The following is a 19,634-nucleotide window of genomic DNA, read 5'->3' on the forward strand; positions in this document are numbered from 1 at the left end:
TACTATTTTCTGCTTTAAAACCTCAGCTTTAATTATACTTACGTGTGCTCTGCTGTCCACTAACAGCCCTATCTTGCTCTCTATTGTAAGTAATCATTTTTACTAATGCAGTCTGCTCTACGTACTATTCCTGTCACCACAACGTAATGGAACAGCTGCATTACGTTTGTGGTCCGTTTCCCGGCTTCTCTAGTTGATGTTTGTTGGTCCTCTCTAGTTGATGTATGTTGGTCCAACGACTCTCACTACATTCACTAGCATAGTGTCCTGTGCGACGGCTTGTTTTGCTCTATTACAAGGAGGGAATGACCTACTAGGTTACACTTTACACACATTATTGGCAGAGGACATTCTCCGTGTGCACCATTTCCTCACAGCTCGTCAACATCTATTTCCTTTATGGGTAGCTTAGTTCTCATGGGTTTGGATTGAGCCCCCCTGTTCTGGCTGAACTCATTTGTACTCTGCTTTTGCATTCTCTCGCTAAATGCCCTGTTTTCCCGCAGTTATGGCACCCCTTCTTATTAATTTGCTTTGGATATCCTACCTGCCGATATTTTCCTTTTTCAGAGGGGATTGCACTCTCTTCCGTCGATGCTACATCAATTGCTTCTGAGAAAGTGCTTCTCTCTCCCTGTGCTCGCACTATCGCCTTTATCCTTTCGCTAAATAGTCCCTGTATAAAAACAGCTCTCTCTAATTCTCCTATCAATGCGCAACTGCCTGGAATTTCGTCTACCATCATTGCCTTCCTCATGGCTTCTCTGAATTGAAACTGCAGAGAATCTACTCGGGCTCCCCATTGCACCACACTTTCATCCCTCGTTTGCTGGCTATTAAAGATTTTGCACGTATAGGAATCTACTGTCATAATGTTTGCATAATTCTCTGTGAGAATCTCCCTCACTTCTGACCATGTTTCGGTGTAATCTCTAACGATAAGTTTACTGCGGGCAGAACCCGTTATTTGACCAATAACATATTTAAGAAACAATCTTTTATACTTTGGTTCTACTAGTTCGTAATCACTATTGCAATTATCTATAAATTGAGAGTGTTGCTTCTATATCGTTAATATAGATCAGGAACAACATAGAGCCTGTAACACACCCTTGGGGATCGCTGGATATTACTTCTGTTTTACTCGATGACTTTCCGTCTATTACTATGAACTGTGACTTTTCTAACAGGAAATCACGAATCCAGTAGCACAAATAAGGCGATATTCCATAGGCATGCAGTTTGGTTAGAAGACACTTGTGAGAAGTGGTGTCGCAAGCCTTCTGGAAATCTAAAAATATGGAATCAATCTGACATCCCCTGTCGATGGCACTCATAACTTCATGAGTATAAAGAGGCAGTTGTGTTTTGCAAGAACGATGGTATATATCTCTCAATTGCTGTTGAAACTATCTCTTTGAAATCATTCCACAACTTTCCTATGCTTACATGATCAGATCGGAAGGAGTGAAGACTGTCTCTTAAAACGGCGTTCAGAGCGTTTTTATCCGATTTTTTAAATAGATATACTCGTACTTTTCTTTTCTTTTTGATGGTTGTACGTGTTACAGCATTCAGCCTAGCAGCAACTGTCTTGTGTTCACTAATCGCTGTATTCATCACGATACTCACTATTTGTCCAGGATTATTTGTTGCTAAGAGGTCAAGTATGCTTTTGCAAGCATTTACGCTTCGAGTAGGTTCATCCACTAATTGTTTAAAATAATTTTGTGAGAAAGCATTCAGTGCAATTTCGGATGACGCTTTTGCCTACCACCAGCTTTAAACGTATAATTTTTCCAGCATATCGAGGGTAGATTGAAGTTACCACCGACTATAACTGTATGAGTAGAGTACCTATTTCAAATGAGACTTAGTTTCCTTTGAACTGTTCAGCAGCTATATCTTCTGAGTTGGGGTCTCGGTAAAATGATCCAATTAATAGTTTTGTCCGATTGTCAAGTATAACCTTTACCCATACTATTTCGCAGGAACTATCTACTTCAATTTCACTACAAGGTAAACTACTTCTGACAGCAATAAATATTCCCCAACAACTGTATTTAATCTATATTTTCTGAACACTTTTAGATCGTTTGAAAAATTGCTGCTGAATTTATTTCTGGCTTTAGCTAGCTTTCTCTATCTATAACTATTTCAGCTTCAGTGCTTTCTATTAGGGCTTGGAGCTCTGGTTCTTTACCGTCACAGCTACGACCATTTACAACTACAATACCAATCGTTTCTACAACCAACTTACTGTGTTTTACCCGTCCCCTTTCGACAGACGCCCTTTCTATGGTTTCCTGAGACCTTTTAACCTAAAAAACTGCCCAGACGATTACACACAGGCCCCGCTACGATGCTGCAAATGATGAGATCCACCTCAATCCCACAAGCAAGACTGGCAGTCTTTACCATTTCCACTAGCTGCCCGAAACCAGAGAGAATCTCCTCTGCTCCGAAGAGACACGCGTTATTGGTACCGATATTAGCCATGAACCGACATAAGCTTACTAATAGCCAAAGCTAAATTCATAAGGATGTTCTTTACAACGAATGCACATTAAATTACTGGGAACTGAATCACTCGGAAAAATGTGGTCTAAACATTTCTGAACATTGACACTAACATTTGCTAAAGAAATTATAAATGTAGAAACATGTCTAACAAAACTGGAATACTATGCAGAGTCTTTTCAAAACACACACACACACACACACACACACACACACACACACACACACACACACACACACACACACTCTGTGTTGATTTTTTTCATCTGTGCTGTTACTGAAAAACCTACCACATATTGTGCATTCAGATATCTAGCCAGTCTTACGGAAGAACATTCAATAAAAAAACCAACTTGCCATAGAAAGTCTGCAATGTGCCAAGAAAGCAAAGTATAATAATAAAATAAGAACTAGGAAGACGCAGATGTACGAAATCCAGTACTGTAACATGAGTGAAGCGTTGTGAATGTAGATTGACTTGTGGTATTAGATGACAACAGCATATTCATCGTCATCGTCGCCTCCTCCCCCCTCCACCCTGCATCAGTGCCAATACTTTATTCTCAAAAAACCTTGACATTGCTATAGTGTTCCATGCCATTCACACTCTGTGTGAATGCCATCTTGAAATACAATGTGAAATGCTTTTGCTGTTCTATTCTCTCAGGTGTAAGTCGACATTTATCGCAGTGTGTCTAATGACCATGTAGTGTTTGAGTTATGTGGGACATTTCTTCAATTTTTACTCTTCCTGACATCACACTTGATTATTTGCAATTTATCATTCTACGTTTTTCAGCCTCATTCGATATTACTGAGTTCCCCTGAGACACCCGCAGGACAGGACAGATAGTTTAACTTGTGGAAAGCGACCAAAATGAGTGGCTGTCAGTTGCACTCGAACATACTACTTTACTCACTTTACAAACATTACAAGAGTAAAGGAAACATTAAAAACAGAGCAAGCCAAACATTAATTTTAGAACTTAATTCCCGGCTAAATGCGCCATTCAATCTCACTCCTCAAGGGCAAAACAACTTTAATTTAAAACTGGCTGAAGGCTAACCAATTAAGACCCAAAAACAATAATTCGAATTTTAAAAGGCAGAAGGCCTCATCTTAAAACATTTCTCTAAATTAGGTTGAAGGCCCAAACAATCTCATGCCTTAAGGGCCAAACAACTTTAAAATCAGCTGAAGGCCAATAACATAAGACTCAAAAACAGGAATTTGAATTTAAAAGGCAGAAGGTCTTATCTTAAAACATTTATCTAAATTAGGCTGAAGGCCCAAACAATCTCACTCCTTAAGGGCAAAACAACTTTAATTTAAAATCGGCTAGAAGCCATACATAAACAAACAACAAGTACAAATAAGAAAAGACAGCACATCAAACAGCACTCAGAAGTTTCCAAAGGTTTGCCTGTAACTCAAACACTAATGCTCGCTTACGTGAGACACAATGTGAACAGTTGGGACTGGCTGGTAGATTAAGTGAAGACTCAACTTTTGTGCCCGCGATTGGTGAACCACGGACTATATCAATGGGAACAGCCCTCACACTCTGACTGCATGTGGACTCCGCCAGCAGGCCCAGCGAGACACGCACCACAGAGACTTCCTCGCTGCCCCACGGCAACCAACCAACTGCCAGCATAGCACAGCTGGAAAGTATAGGCACAAGGCCAAAGATACTACAAGGGTGCGAATATCGATACACGCTGCTGCTGCCACTTGCGGAGAGAGAGGATAACAGCATGATCATGATAACTGCAGGAGACTAATCACAGAATAGCAACCAAGGTTTAATGTAAGGCATAAGGGGGACCCGCCATGGCTCAATTACATTCAGGCTAAATGCATTTGACAGTAAGTGGGCATATTCTAAAGTAGTATTGCGCACCTGATAAGCAGCAGCGTGACTGAGTTGAAAATATATAATTTACGCACTGTTTCTTGTCACTCTTACAGCGAGTATTGTGGAATGGGAGGAATGGGATGTGCACTGATAGTTTTACGTTGATACATATTTTGACGATATTTTCAAGCTTTCTTACAAATTTATGTTGTCATAAGAGTTTTATGACGATGATGACACTGATGAGAATAATAAAAGTTTCTAAAATCTTGACGAATTATGTTACAGTCGTTGAGTATAATGAATTTAATGATCATGAGATAAAAGCATACCTTGCATGAGTATCTTACACAAGCCAGTGAAGCCTTACTTCAAATTATTTAATGAAAATTGCTTCATAAATTTTTGTTCGTATTTATGTGCAATTACACACACTCACTCACACACACACATGCACACGCTCAGGTACACACACACACACACACACACACACACACACACACACACACACACACACACACACACACACACACACACACTCTCTCTAGAGGTTTTCTCTTCTGTGCTGGTCTTGAAAATCTAACTCATATTGTACTTCCAGATATCTAGGAAGCTGGAAGAAGCAGAAAATGTGCTTTGTTGGTGCTGTACACTTTTGTATATTTCGACTGATTAACACATGCTGCAGTGTTCTTCTTCAGCACGCCAGGGAAGAAGTTGGCACAGAAACAGCTAACTTAAAAACTCGTGCAGTTAGCACGTTTATTTATATATAAAAGTCGATTCGGAATTTTCCTTTGTGTGAGACTGAAGAGCCGAGTTGAAATTCTAGATTTGCATGCTTTACTGATCACGTCAGTTCCACATAATGTTTTATTGATTGTATCAATATCCGTTTGTATTGTAGTCTATTGTGAAATTCGAATAATCGCGAGTGTCACAATCAAAGCATACTGTTATTGTTAATTGTAGACTTTAACTCAATTTTGCTCTCATAAATTTTTTTAGAACAATAGGCCTATCCTTTTGAAAACAATCCTTTTCTAATTGCACTGTATAATTAATTGAGAAATACGTAACTTGTGAGAAATTTTAGTCGCTTACAAAACTATATTTTCGCAAGTGTTTTTGGATAACTTATTTCGTAGAAAATCAGTGTTTGTCATTCACAGTTACTGCCAAAGAGTAGATCACCCCAAACTTCACTGTGTATCGACGTACATAAACGTGGGTTTTGAGAATTTTCAGAAGCTGCTTGTCCTGTGCATAATCTTGTCAATCAAAGTTTGTGATTTAGGTACTGTAGCAGACATATAGTTTTCCATTAAAGAACATACATATTACCTACATTTATCATAAATTAACTCCATTTTAAAGTTTCCTAGTAGCTATAACTGACCCTAAAAATTTTACTCTCTTGTCTTAATAGAAATATCGTTCTCTATGTTTGCTTCAGTTCTTACGGGAATTAGTAGCTTTTTAGCTCAATGGACATAAAAGATAATCAGCAGGGTTAATTTGAAATTATTTGTTCACTGTCCTGCAATACATTGCGCCAGCCAAAATTCAGCCCCGCAGTGAATGCTATTCTCAGTCATGGGATGAGCTGGTTGACTTTTGTAGGCAGCTGGAAATCGCCTTGACAACTATCACAGGACTGTCAAACGCTGCATTTAAGTGTGATGAAGAGTTCCCGAGAGTCATATACCTGTGGTGCCAGTATCAATGGCGACTCAAGAACTGTCCTCTTCTATGGACCCTGTCTCCTCTGCAGAGAGTACAGAATCTCTCATTACTCGTGCACTAGACTGTGAGTGGCGTTTCAGTGGTAGATCCAGGCATCCTCCACAGTGTCAACAGGGACCATGGAGCACTCAGAGTTTTGTACTGATACCCTAAATATCAATTTCGAGGTGCTGTCTTTCACTGAAATTGAAACTGAAACTAAGCCAGGGGACTCACTTCACCTGTTTTCGGTAAACCTTTTTTGTCCAGTGTCAGTAGGAGGTAAACGCAAAAAGGTAGAGGTGTTTGAACTGTTGGAAGTTCAATTGTACAGGGAATGGTGGTACCCCTTAGGGAAATGGCAGCAAGGGACAGGAAAGGGCATGAGGTGCACCCAGTGTGTATATCTGGAGGCCTCATTCAATATCTTGAAGAGGCTATTCCAACAGCCATTGAGGGAATGAGGTGAAAACAACTGCAGATTGTTGCACATGTTGGAATAAATGAAGCCTGTTGTCTGGGCTCTGAGGTCATACTCGGATCATTTCAGAAACTGATAGAGACAGCTGAGAAGACCAGCCTTGTGCGAAGAGTTTCAGCAGAGCTCACAATTTGCAGTATTATCTCCAGAACTGATTGTGGATCATTGGTTCTGCACTGAGTGGAAGCACTGAACCAGAGACTTCAAAAGTTCTGTGAAAAGCTAGATTGCTACTTCCTGGAGTTATGCCATTGTGTGGAGAACTGTATGGTGCCTCTAGATGGGTCAGGTGTGCACTACACATCAGAGGCTGCTATCCAGGTAGCTGACTGTATGTGGGAGCAAACAAAAGTTTTTTAGACTAGGGGACCTACTATGCAATCCTGGGAACAAGAGTTGCAGTAAATCCAGAAGTAGTATCTGTGTAAGATCGAAACAAATGCCTCTCACAGGTGAGAGTATTAAAATCCTAGTGGTTAACTGCTCAAGCATTCGCAACAAAGTGCCAGAATTCGAAGCACTACTGAAAAGCAATGAAGCCTCCATAATACAGAAAGCCATTTGAAACCCGAAATTGATAGCAATGAGGTTTTTGGGGATAATTTAAGTGTACATCGTAAGGACAGGCTAACGGGAAATGTAAGCAATGTTTTTGTCACAGTACTCAAAAACTGAAATCCACTGAGATAGAAACTGAAGCTGGATGAGAGACTGATTGGGCAAGACTCAGTATCAGAAATTGAAGCTGGATGAGAGACTGACTGGGCAAGATTCAGTATCAGTGGTTGACATGAAAAGGTAATTGGACCCTCTACTGCCTACCAAACTCATTTGCTGATGTAACTGGAAACGTCAGAGAAAACCTCAGTTCACTTCTATGTAAGTTACCCAGTCATAATGTAATCATTGATGGAGACTTCAGTCATTCAAGAATCAATTGGGAAATTATAGTTTTGTTAGTGGTGGGCATGATAAGTCATCCTGTGAAACAGTACTAAACATCTTCTCTGGAAACTACCTAGAACAGATAGTTCAGAACCCCACTCATGATGGAAATATATTGTATCTAATGGGAACAAATAGACCTGACCTCTTTGAGGATGTCTACATCCAAACTGTTATCAGTGATCATGAGGAGATTGTGGCAAGAATGATTACCAAAGTACAAAGGACAACTAAAACAAGCAAAAAGATATGTGTGTTCAGTAAACTAGATAAAAAATCGGTAGTGTCATATCTCCATGGAGAACTTGAACCTTCCAGCACAGGGCGGGAGCATGTAGGGGAACTATACATCAAGTTAACGGAATGGTTCACCATATGGACAGATATGTACGCAGTACAACAGTTCGTAATGGGAGGGATCATCAATGGTAACAGTCACTGTAACGAAACTTCTAAAGAAACGGAAACTAGTGCATACCAGGTGTATAACAAGGAACAGCACTATAGATAAAGAGATGTTGAATGAAACACATTTCCTTATCAAGAGGACAATGTCCTCAGTGATTACCTTTGCAGAATATTGTCAAATGATCTTGTACAAAACCCAACAAGATTCTGGTTGTAAGCAACGGCTGTTTATGGCACCAAAGTTAGTGTCCAGTCCCTAGCGAATGAGACAGGAACCCAAACTGAGGGCAGCAAAGCAAAAGCTGAAATGCTTAACTCCGTTTCCAAATGTTCCTTTTCAAAGAAAAGCTAGGAGAACTGCCCCAATTTAACCCTTGTGCAAGTGAAAGATGAGTGAAATAATTTTTAGTGTCAGTGGTGTTGAGAAAGAACTGATTTCGTTAAATTTCGTTAAAATTGCACAAAGCTCTAGGCCCCAATGCAATCCCTGTCCGATTCTACATTGAAATTTCGGATGAGTTCCCCAAGTATTGCTCACATAGGGATCATGAGAACAGGATTAGAACAGTTACAACATTCACACAGGTGTTCAAACAATCATTCTTCACACACTCCATATGTGAATGGAATGTGAAGAAACACTGATAACTGGTAGAATAAGTGGCACCCTTTGCCATGCACTTCACAGTGGTTTTCTGATATTGATATAGATGTATATATAGATGATGAATGATGTTTTTAGTTATTACAAAACGTTCCTGTGAAACAGCGGTAAATAACAACTAAAAGACATCGGGCATCGCTTCCAAAACACTTATTTCTTAGGTTGCAATTAAAAAAGAATTTAATGGGAGTAATCCATGCCCTTGTTGGGAGAAAGATTATTTTGTATATTTTTCTGGTTATTACAATGGACATGGAAGAAATACATCAACGTCTGCATGATTACTCTGCAAGTCAAACTTAATTGCCTGGCCGACGGTTATTCGAACCACCTTCAGACTATTTCTATAGCATTCTGCCCTCTAACAGTGCGTAGTAAAATATTTCTATATGTTCTCTGATTTCTCTTATTTTTCCGATTACCATTTCCACCTCTGTACGTTGGCGACAATAAAATATTTTCACATTCATGGGAGAATATCAGTGCTTGAAATTTCGTGAAATGATCTCGCTGCAAAGAAAAGCGCTTTTATTTTAATGACTGTCATACCAACTCGCTTATCAAATACATGACTGTCTCTCCACCATTTCGCGTACTACAAAACGAGCTGCCATTCTTTGGTGTTCCTCGCCGTCCTCCGTCATTCCTGCCGGATAAGGATCCAGTAGTGCACATCAACTCTCTAAAAGAGGCCGGAGAAATGTAGTGTAGGCAGTCTGTTTAGCAAAGTCTTCTGCCAATAAAATGCGGTCTTTAGTTTGCCTTTCCTTCAACATTATCTACATCATCATTGCAATTTAAGTTGTTCGTAATTTTAATTCTTAGGTATGTAGTTGAATTGACAGCTTCTAGATTTGAGTAATTTATCATGTAATCAACATTTAATGGATTTCTTTTCGTACTCATGAGGAGGACCTCACACTTTTCGCCTCATGCAGATATTTTGTCTCAATCATTTTCCATTTGGTTTTGATCTTCTGATGACTTTACTCCACTATAAATAACAGCATCATGTGCAACGATTAAGAGGGCCGCCCAGATTATGCTCTAAATAATTTATGTAGATTAAGAACGGTAGAGGGCCTATAGTACTTCCTAGGGGAAAATCACTTTTGTTTGACTCGATGATTTTCCCTTGATTACTACATACTATCATCTTTCTGACAGAAAATCATGAATCCATTCGCATAGCTGAGGCAACATTCCATAGGCATGAGTATGATTACAAGTGTCTTCTGAGAAATGGTATCAAAAATTTTCAGGATATCTAGAAATATGGAATCAATTTGAGATCTGTCGAAAGCATTTGCCTCTTAACTTGAATAAAGAGTTAATTATGTTTCAGTGTAAAACATAAATTTTTTCTGTTTCAATGTGTTTGTTCCTCCTCTACTGCTTTGCTCTGTGTTTGTTGGCAAAAAATTTAATTTCGTCTAAGCTCAAAGTGTTCTATAACACTCGAAGCCTAATATGTTTACGCGAATGTCGGTAGTATCTGTCAACTATTTTTGAATTCTCTGTAGTGTCGGAAATGTAGTTTGTCTTCTTTCTGGCTATCCGTAATAGTCTCCAGTTTTGATGTATTTCTCTCATCAGGTACTCTTTGGGAGTGAAAAGGACGTGTCAACTTTGCCTTGCAGTCTATTCCTTCTTTAAATCTGCCATTTATCTGGGAGCAGTCTCGAAGGATGACAATTCTTCGTCTACATGTACATCTACACCAATGCTCTACCATCCATCTTAGGCGTGTAGCAAGTTTGCTTGTCAGAGGAATATCGATGTTTTCCTGCAGGGTATCACATTTTCCGTTTGTTGTTACTTTTATTTATGTGGTATGCAAGGTGGACTCAGTATACCTGAACAGTTATTCTATTTCAGAAATACGTACCGATGTCTCAGCACCAACTGCACCAGACACTCTGAGAATCTTTTGTGAATGCAGTACTCCATTCCTCTGAAATTAAGCTCATTATGCTCTATTCTGAGAGATTTATTCCCATTCTTGTGTCGAAGTATCTCACACAACAAGTGAAAATAGAAAATAATCATATATTTTCAGCTTTATAGTTCAGTGAGGTTTTTTGAATGAACGACTGTTTCCCATCAGTGTTGCCGGTAGTGGCTCATGATCATACGTTCTGTGTGTTCACAAATTTATCAACTCAGATGTATAGTGACAGTATGAAATTAATAGTATCTTCTGTATAATCAACATAGTTACACAACTACAGCCTCTGCCAATAATAAAATACAGTAATAATAATAATAATAATAATAATAATAATAATCCCCGTGGAGGCCCGGGAAAAGAATAGGCCTCCGGTATGTTCTGCCAGTCGTAAAAGGCGACGAAAAGAACAAACCACTAATAGGGCTAACCCCCCTTTTAGTGTGATTAGTTGGTTCAGGACAGAACTAAAGAAGCCTCGGACAAGCGCCGTCATGGTCGGGGACGACGCTTGAACCCTATGCCCGCCCACAATGGTAACGACACTGCTAGCCAACTGGAAAATGATTTAAATCCAAATAGAGGTGTTTTGCAGGATATGCTTCCTGCAACCACCCTAGAAGGAAAACAAAGACAGAGGATGAGATGGTCAGATGAAGTTAATCGACACCTCATGTTCTGTTATTACCAAGCAACAAACCTAGGAACCAACACAACTGGATACAGATCACAAGTATACACAACATTTATTACCAGATACCCAGAATTAAAATTTTTAACAGAACAACGTCTAGCTGATCAGATTCGTGTAATAATCAAAAATAACAGGATACCCCAGTCAGAATTAGAAAACATCAAACAACAAGTACAACAAATACTGGAACAAAATAATGTGCTATCAGAAGAAGAAGAAAATACAGTAATTGACTCAAACATCCCAGAGCAAACAAACAAAGAACAACACGCATCAATTAAACAATCAGAGGAAAACGAAATCTTAAGACAGCCACCAGAACAAGCACAAATAGAACACGAAGTGACACAGATGCTAGATATAGAAGAAAAATTTCAGCTAACATATATAGAATACAAAGACACAAATACAGACATTAGACCATTCTTGCATAGACCACCAAATAACCCACAAGTCGAAACAACAATAAAAACTATCAACACAATCATACACAACAAAATAAATGAAAACACAACTATGGAAGAGTTACAACTACTGGTTTATATAGGAGCACTCACTACACTAAATATACACACTAGGCAGATATCAGAACCAACCAACACACAGAAGAAACCCACAAAACCAGCATGGCAACACAGGCTACAGATCAGAATAGAAAAACTGAGAAAAGACATCGGACAGTTAACACAATTTATAAGAAATGAAATATCAGACAAAAAACGAAAAAGGTTAGGTAAAATCTCACAACAAGAAGCAATAGAGCAATTAGATGAAAAGAAGCAAAAATTACAAGCTTTGGCGAAACGACTTAGAAGATACAAAAAAAGTGAAAATAGAAGGAAACAAAACCAAACATTCAACACAAACCAAAAGAAATTTTACCAAACAATAGATAACACACACATAAAAATAGACAATCCACCAAACATAAGAGACATGGAACACTTCTGGAGCAGCATATGGTCAAACCCGGTACAACATAACAGGCATGCACGATGGATACAAGCAGAAACAGATACATACAAGATGATACCACAAATGCCTGAAGTGATAATTTTGCAACATGAAGTCACCCGAGCAATTAATTCTACGCACAATTGGAAAGCCCCTGGAAATGATAAAATAGCAAATTTCTGGCTAAAGAAGTTCACCTCAACACATTCACATCTAACTAAATTATTTAACAGTTACATTGCAGACCCATACATATTCCCTGATACACTTACACATGGAATAACTTATCTGAAACCTAAAGATCAAGCAGACACAGCAAATCCAGCTAAATATCGCCCCATAACATGCCTACCAACAATCTACAAAATATTAACTTCAGTCATTACACAGAAATTAATGACACATACAACACAGAACAAAATTATAAATGAAGAACAAAAAGGCTGCTGCAAAGGAGCGCGAGGATGTAAAGAGCAACTGATAATAGATGCAGAGGTGACATATCAAGCTAAAACTAAACAAAGGTCTCTACACTACGCATACATTGATTACCAAAAAGCTTTTGATAGTGTACCCCACTCATGGTTACTACAAATATTGGAAATATACAAAGTAGATCCTAAATTGATACAGTTCCTAAACATAGTAATGAAAAACTGGAAAACCACACTTAATATCCACACAAATTCAGATAATATCACACCACAGCCAATACAGATTAAGCGTGGAATATACCAAGGAGACTCATTAAGTCCTTTCTGGTTCTGCCTTGCTCTGAACCCACTATCCAACATGCTAAATAATACAAATTATGGATACAATATTACTGGAACATACCCACACAAAATCACACATTTGCTATACATGGATGATCTAAAACTACTGGCAGCAACAAATCAACAACTCAACCAATTACTAAAGATAACAGAAGTATTCAGCAATGATATAAGTATGGCGTTTGGAATAGACAAATGTAAGAAAAATAGCATAGTCAAGGGAAAACACACTAAACAAGAAGATTACATATTGGATAACCACAGCGACTGCATAGAAGCGATGGAAAAAACGGATGCCTATAAATATCTAGGATACAGACAAAAAATAGGAATAGATAATACAAATATTAAAGAAGAACTAAAAGAAAAATATAGACAAAGACTAACAAAAATACTGAAAACAGAATTGACAGCAAGAAACAAGACCAAAGCTATAAATACTTATGCCATACCAATATTGACCTACTCATTTGGAGTAGTGAAATGGAGTAACACAGACCTAGAAGCACTCAATACACTTACACGATCACAATGCCATAAATATAGAATACATCACATACATTCAGCAACAGAAAGATTCACATTAAGCAGAAAGGAAGGAGGAAGGGGATTTATCGATATAAAAAACCTACATTATGGACAGGTAGACAATTTAAGAAAATTGTTTATAGAACAAGCAGAAACTAGCAAAATACACAAAGCAATCACTCATATAAATACATCGGCTACACCACTACAATTTCATAACCACCTCTACAACCCGTTAGACCACATAACATCAACAGATACGAAGAAAGTAAATTGGAAAAGGAAAACACTTCATGGCAAGCACCCGTATCATCTAACACAGCCACACATCGATCAAGACGCATCCAACACATGGCTAAGAAAAGGCAATATATACAGTGAGACAGAAGGATTCATAATTGCAATACAGGATCAAACAATAAACACCAGGTATTACAGCAAGCATATTATTAAAGATCCCAATAACACAACAGATAAATGCAGACTTTGTAAACAACAAATAGAAACAGTAGATCACATCACAAGCGGATGTACAATACTAGCAAATACAGAATACCCCAGAAGACATGACAATGTCGCAAAAATAATACATCAACAGCTTGCCTTACAACATAAACTTTTAAAACAACAAGTTCCTACATACAAGTATGCACCACAAAATGTACTGGAGAATGATGAATACAAATTATACTGGAACAGAACCATTATAACAGATAAAACAACGCCACATAACAAACCTGACATCATACTCACCAATAAAAAGAAGAAATTAACACAACTAATCGAAATATCCATACCCAATACAACAAATATACAAAAGAAAACAGGAGAAAAAATTGAAAAATACATCCAGCTGGCTGAGGAAGTCAAAGACATGTGGCATCAGGATAAAGTTGACATCATACCAATTATAGTATCAACTACAGGAGTCATACCACACAATATCCACCAGTACATCAATGCAATACAGCTACATCCAAACACATATATACAACTACAGAAATCCGTAATTATTGATACATGTTCAATTACCCGAAAGTTCCTAAATGCAATATAACACATACCGTACAGTTAACAGGAAGTGACGCTTGATCAAGGTCCACGTCACTTTCCATTCTCAACCAGACTTAACGTCTGAGAAAGTAAAGAAATAACAATAATAATAATAACAATAATATGCAAAACTTGCCTGAAAAAAGAATTGTTTTTGGTTGATTTTGTTATTTTGTACATAATTAAATACAGTTTAGGACAACAACGAAATAATGTGCAAGTTTGGGTTACTCTCCGTTTCGCATTTTTGTGCAAATGGCAGTCTGCATGCTTTTTGATTTTTTCGGGCAAATGTACAAGATTCCTATCACATGCATTAGCTAACGAATAAATTGGCAGACTGAAAATCAGACATTGTTACATTACACCCACACAACTTACGTTTATTACACACTCCTTTGTTCGCTTGTAGTCACACTTATTTGATTTCATCACTTTCTCAGGCAATGGAGGTGATCTGGGAAGCCCTAATTACTTTGCAGCCAACTTTTTCTACTAATTTTCTTTTCTGTTAGAACTTAAAACATATTTGCCAGAGTTCATGTTGACACTACTCACGCAAGCAGATTCTAGCACACTAAACAACCAACTCCTAACACAAACTACCTTTTATGGAAATGATTATATTCATGTAGTATTGTCTATCAACACGATCAATTGACAAGAATAGAAATGAGGCGCTGAGTACCATACAGACCAAAAGTACACTATCATTGATCCCACATTTAACTAAATATCAAAGAAACCAGTAAGAGAGCTTTTCGTGATTGTTCATATTTACAATGTGGGCCTACAGCACAGATAAACCTGACCCACCATAAAATCAACAGCTATCTTAAGCATGAAATCATGCTACAGTGTCACAATTGACAATGATATACTTCATGGTTCTCAGTGCTTCAAACGGAATACTGTATGATAAAATCCATTACTTAATATATTATATCTTACTCATAATACTACAAAATATATTTTTCTGTCAGTGTAAGAATAACATCTATTGATATCCGGTTTAATTTTACATATAGTGAGTGAATTGGCGTATCTGCGGAGTGTGCAACGGTGTAATGGGATTTATGAGAAGCGAATGGCGAAAAGAGTCTGCTGCTACCACTTGGGGCCACTGACATGAACTTTTAGTTGAATAGAAAGGGCTAGCTGTGCACACCATGAACCGTGCACGTTGTTTATGAAATTCGTACGTATCTGGCCCATAAGTCAATTGCGTCACGCCAGTTGTGCATGAGCAAAAGCCCCTTAAATCGCGCTCAACTGAAGGTGTGCTCTCGACCGTGAAACCAAGTTTCACACACTCTATAGGAGTAGCAATGTAGTGCAGCGTGGTAGATTTAACGCCGTATGTTTCAGATTATCACTTCTACATTACTTTTACCAGCATTCAAAGAAAAATCACCAAAAACTCCGAAAGGTGTCAAAAGTTAGGGTGTTCACATGCTCTCGTGCTCTTACACAACAGCTACCACTGAGTGTTTCTTTGTAAATACCACACCAATGTTACCCTCCCAACGTCTGTGGTCAGAGAAATTCACGTCGACTCTTGCAGTGCCCACTTGAGCTTGGGGGCATTATTTTACCTGAAATTCCATTCGATCTATTCTGTAACACTCCTTAGCACTTCCCCACATCGAAACATTTGTCCTTTTGGTACGTTTCTACTGTGATTTCTGTACAGGTAACGAATATTGAAGATGCGAGGTGCATTAAAGTTCTAAGGCCTCCGATTTTTTTTCTAATTAACTACTCACCCGAAATCTATGAAACTGGCGTTACTTCTCGATGTAATCGCCCTGCAGACGTACACATTTTTCACAACGCTGACGCCATGATTCCATGGCAGCGGCGAAGGCTTCTTTAGGAGTCTGTTTTGACCACTGGAAAATCGCTGAGGCAATAGCAACACGGCTGGTGAATGTGCGGCCACGGTGAGTGTCTTTCATTGTTGGAAAAATCCAAAAGTCACTAGGAGCCAGGTCAGGTGAGTAGGGAGCATGAGGAATCACTTCAAAGTTGTTATCACGAAGAAACTGCTGCGTAACGTTAGCTCGATGTGCGGGTGCGCTGTCTTGGTGAAACAGCACACGCGCAGCCCTTCCCGGACGTTTTTGTTGCAGTGCAGGAAGGAATTTGTTCTTCAAAACATTTTCTTAGGATGCACCTGTTACCGTAGTGCCTTTTGGAACGCAATGGGTAAGGATTACGCCCTCGCTGTCCCAGAACATGGACACCATCATTTTTTCAGCACTGGCGGTTGCCCGAAATTTTTTTGGCGTCGGTGAATCTGTGTGCTTCCATTGAGCTGACTGGCGCTTTGTTTCTGGATTGAAAAATGGCATCCACGTCTCATCCATTGTCACAACCGACGAAAAGAAAGTCCCATTCATGCTGTCGTTGTGCGTGAACATTGCTTGGCAACATGCCACACGGGCAGCCATGTGGTCGTCCGTCAGCATTCGTGGCACCCACCTGGATGACACTTTTCGCATTTTCAGGTCGTCATGCAGGATTGCGTGCACAGAACCCACGGAAATGCCAACTCTGGAGGCGATCTGTTCAACAGTCATTCGGCGATCCCCAAAAACAATTCTCTCCACTTCCTTGATCATGTCGTCAGACCGGCTTGTGCGAGCCCGAGGTTGTTTCGGTTTGTTGTCACACGATGTTCTGCCTTCATTAAACCGTCGCACTTTCGACACATCCATAACTCCATCACCACATGTCTCCTTCAACTGTCGATGAATTTCAATTGGTTTCACACCACACAAATTCAGAAAACGAATGATTGCACGCTGTTCAAGTAAGGAAAACGTCGTCATTTTCAGTATTTAAAACAGTTCCCATTCTCGCCGCTGGCGGTAAAATTCCATCTGCCGTACAGTGCTGCCATCTCTGGGACGTATTGACAATGAACGTGGCCTCATTTTAAAACAATACGCATGTTTCAATCTCTTTCCAGTCCGGAGAAAAAAAATCGGAGGCCTTAGAACTTGAACGCACCTCGTAGTGCGCATCGTTCAAAATGGTTCAAATGGCTCTGAGCACTATGGGACTTAACATCTTAGGTCATCAGTCCCCTAGAACGTAGAACTACTTAAACCTAACTAACCTAAGGACATCACACACATCCATGCCCAAGGCAGGATTCGAACCTGCGACTGTAGCACCTAGAACCGCACGACCACCACAGCCGGCTAGTGCGCATCGTCTTTTGAGCCTCTTGTTCAGTGTGACTTCACGCAAAAAGTATCTCAGAATGTTGTCTCATTTATGTCACATGCAGTTGCAAATCGTTGTAAAGTTAGTGGTTGTCATATGGCAGACAGGCCTGCAAGTGGAATCAGGCATCAAAGTTATTTATTTTTGTCCTGTGAGAAATCCGATATTTTCTTCTGTTTTAATTATTAGCCTTATGGCTACCTGATTGCACAATGCAGTTGCACCAAGGCCTTGCCTGGTGGCACGCAGAGAGCCTGTGACCAGCTTAATAGGCAATGTCACAGCAGGGGTGATGCAGGGAGTCTCAGCAACCACAATGAATGAGTTTTCTTGGAAAAGAAGCCGTAATCAGGGGGTGATGACATTGCCCTGGCCTTCTGAAAGAAGTTACTACATCATTACAGCACTATCAATGGTGTGAAGTCGATGATATGACAGGCAAGATGGAGCAGTGATGTCATGATTACTCTGTGGTCAGTCTGGACCCTGTTATTAATTACAGATGATGAGCGCTACCATTTCCAAACCACAGCACATCAGCTTATACACATACCGCCAGAGTTCGACAGGTATTATGAGTCCTCACCAGACCATAGTTAAGAGGGGAGGTCCACGTCAGTCCACTAAATGTGTAGAAAGCTGCCACTGTCAGACTCTGCTTCCGCCAAGTGTGGGCCTGCTACCAGTACTGCATCTGAATGCTGATGACTTCGCACCCACTAGCAAACCAGTGACCACTACTTGTCACCTAACCTGGTGTTCTGTGTTCCAGAGCCAAGGTGCACTCGACTGAGCACATAAACACTGTTGTCGATTATCTTCTGATGTGGGCAAACACAGTAGTTGTTTTCCATTGTCTGTGTTGGTACTCATCATCGCTGTGAATCATGGACAGCCACACTTAGTCTACAGTCTCATTCTGCACATTCTGGCGTACCTCAGTCCAAGCTGTGTAACTGTGCCAAGTCTGTCTGACCTTTGTTGCTGGCTGCCACTCGCTGTCTAAATCGGCATCTGTGCTGCTGTGCTGACCACATCGCTTCATCTGACTCTACATACTGCCCAATATAACAGGCCATTGCTGAGGCCAGCGTGCTGTCACTGTCTGAGTCTGTCCTGTGACTTGAGGATGTTGCCCTCCTTCCAGGAGCGTCACGAGTGTTGTAGTTTGTTATGGATTGAATGGAATTTTCAGCTATGCTTTTTCATCACGAAATGTTAAGACAACAATCAGGTATCAACGCACCTTGTCATTGCAACACCGCCTACAGTAACGTACTGCAGGTCTCCTGACCATCCATTCTCACGTGATTCATTTTTCTTTCACAGAAGTTCACAATTAAAATCGTGTAAATCTTTGCTCTTGAAAAACAAGTAAACAAGCTACCGCCATTATAATTTTTTAAGGTTATTTTTGGAAACAGAAAAACTACACAGTACTTCTTTTATAATGTGTGGTAATGAGTAATTACAATTTCTTCTATGTCTGCTGCTCTTGTTGCCGCCATTTGCTTCACATCTTTTTTGGGTTAAGTTATCTGTTATTTATATAACTCTGATGCTGCAGCCTGTCCAGATAGCCACACACGTTTAAGTACCACATACAGGATTTGGGGAGGCGAGACAACACTAGTTTGAATTAGCCTCATGGAGGGCTGATGAACCAGGGTATGATTTTTAGGCCATTTCCCAGAATCAATTATATAAATACAGGCTGGTTAGTGTTGTCGTACCTCAGATACTCACTACACAAAAATTTAAAAGAAAATGTTCTCAGTTTTTCACTTGAAATTTACTCTAGATGCAGACAGAGAGGATATACAGACTCAATAGTGGGGGAATAGT

This window comes from Schistocerca nitens, chromosome 11, assembly GCF_023898315.1.
Source record: "Schistocerca nitens isolate TAMUIC-IGC-003100 chromosome 11, iqSchNite1.1, whole genome shotgun sequence".
Classification (NCBI taxonomy): domain Eukaryota; kingdom Metazoa; phylum Arthropoda; class Insecta; order Orthoptera; family Acrididae; genus Schistocerca; species Schistocerca nitens.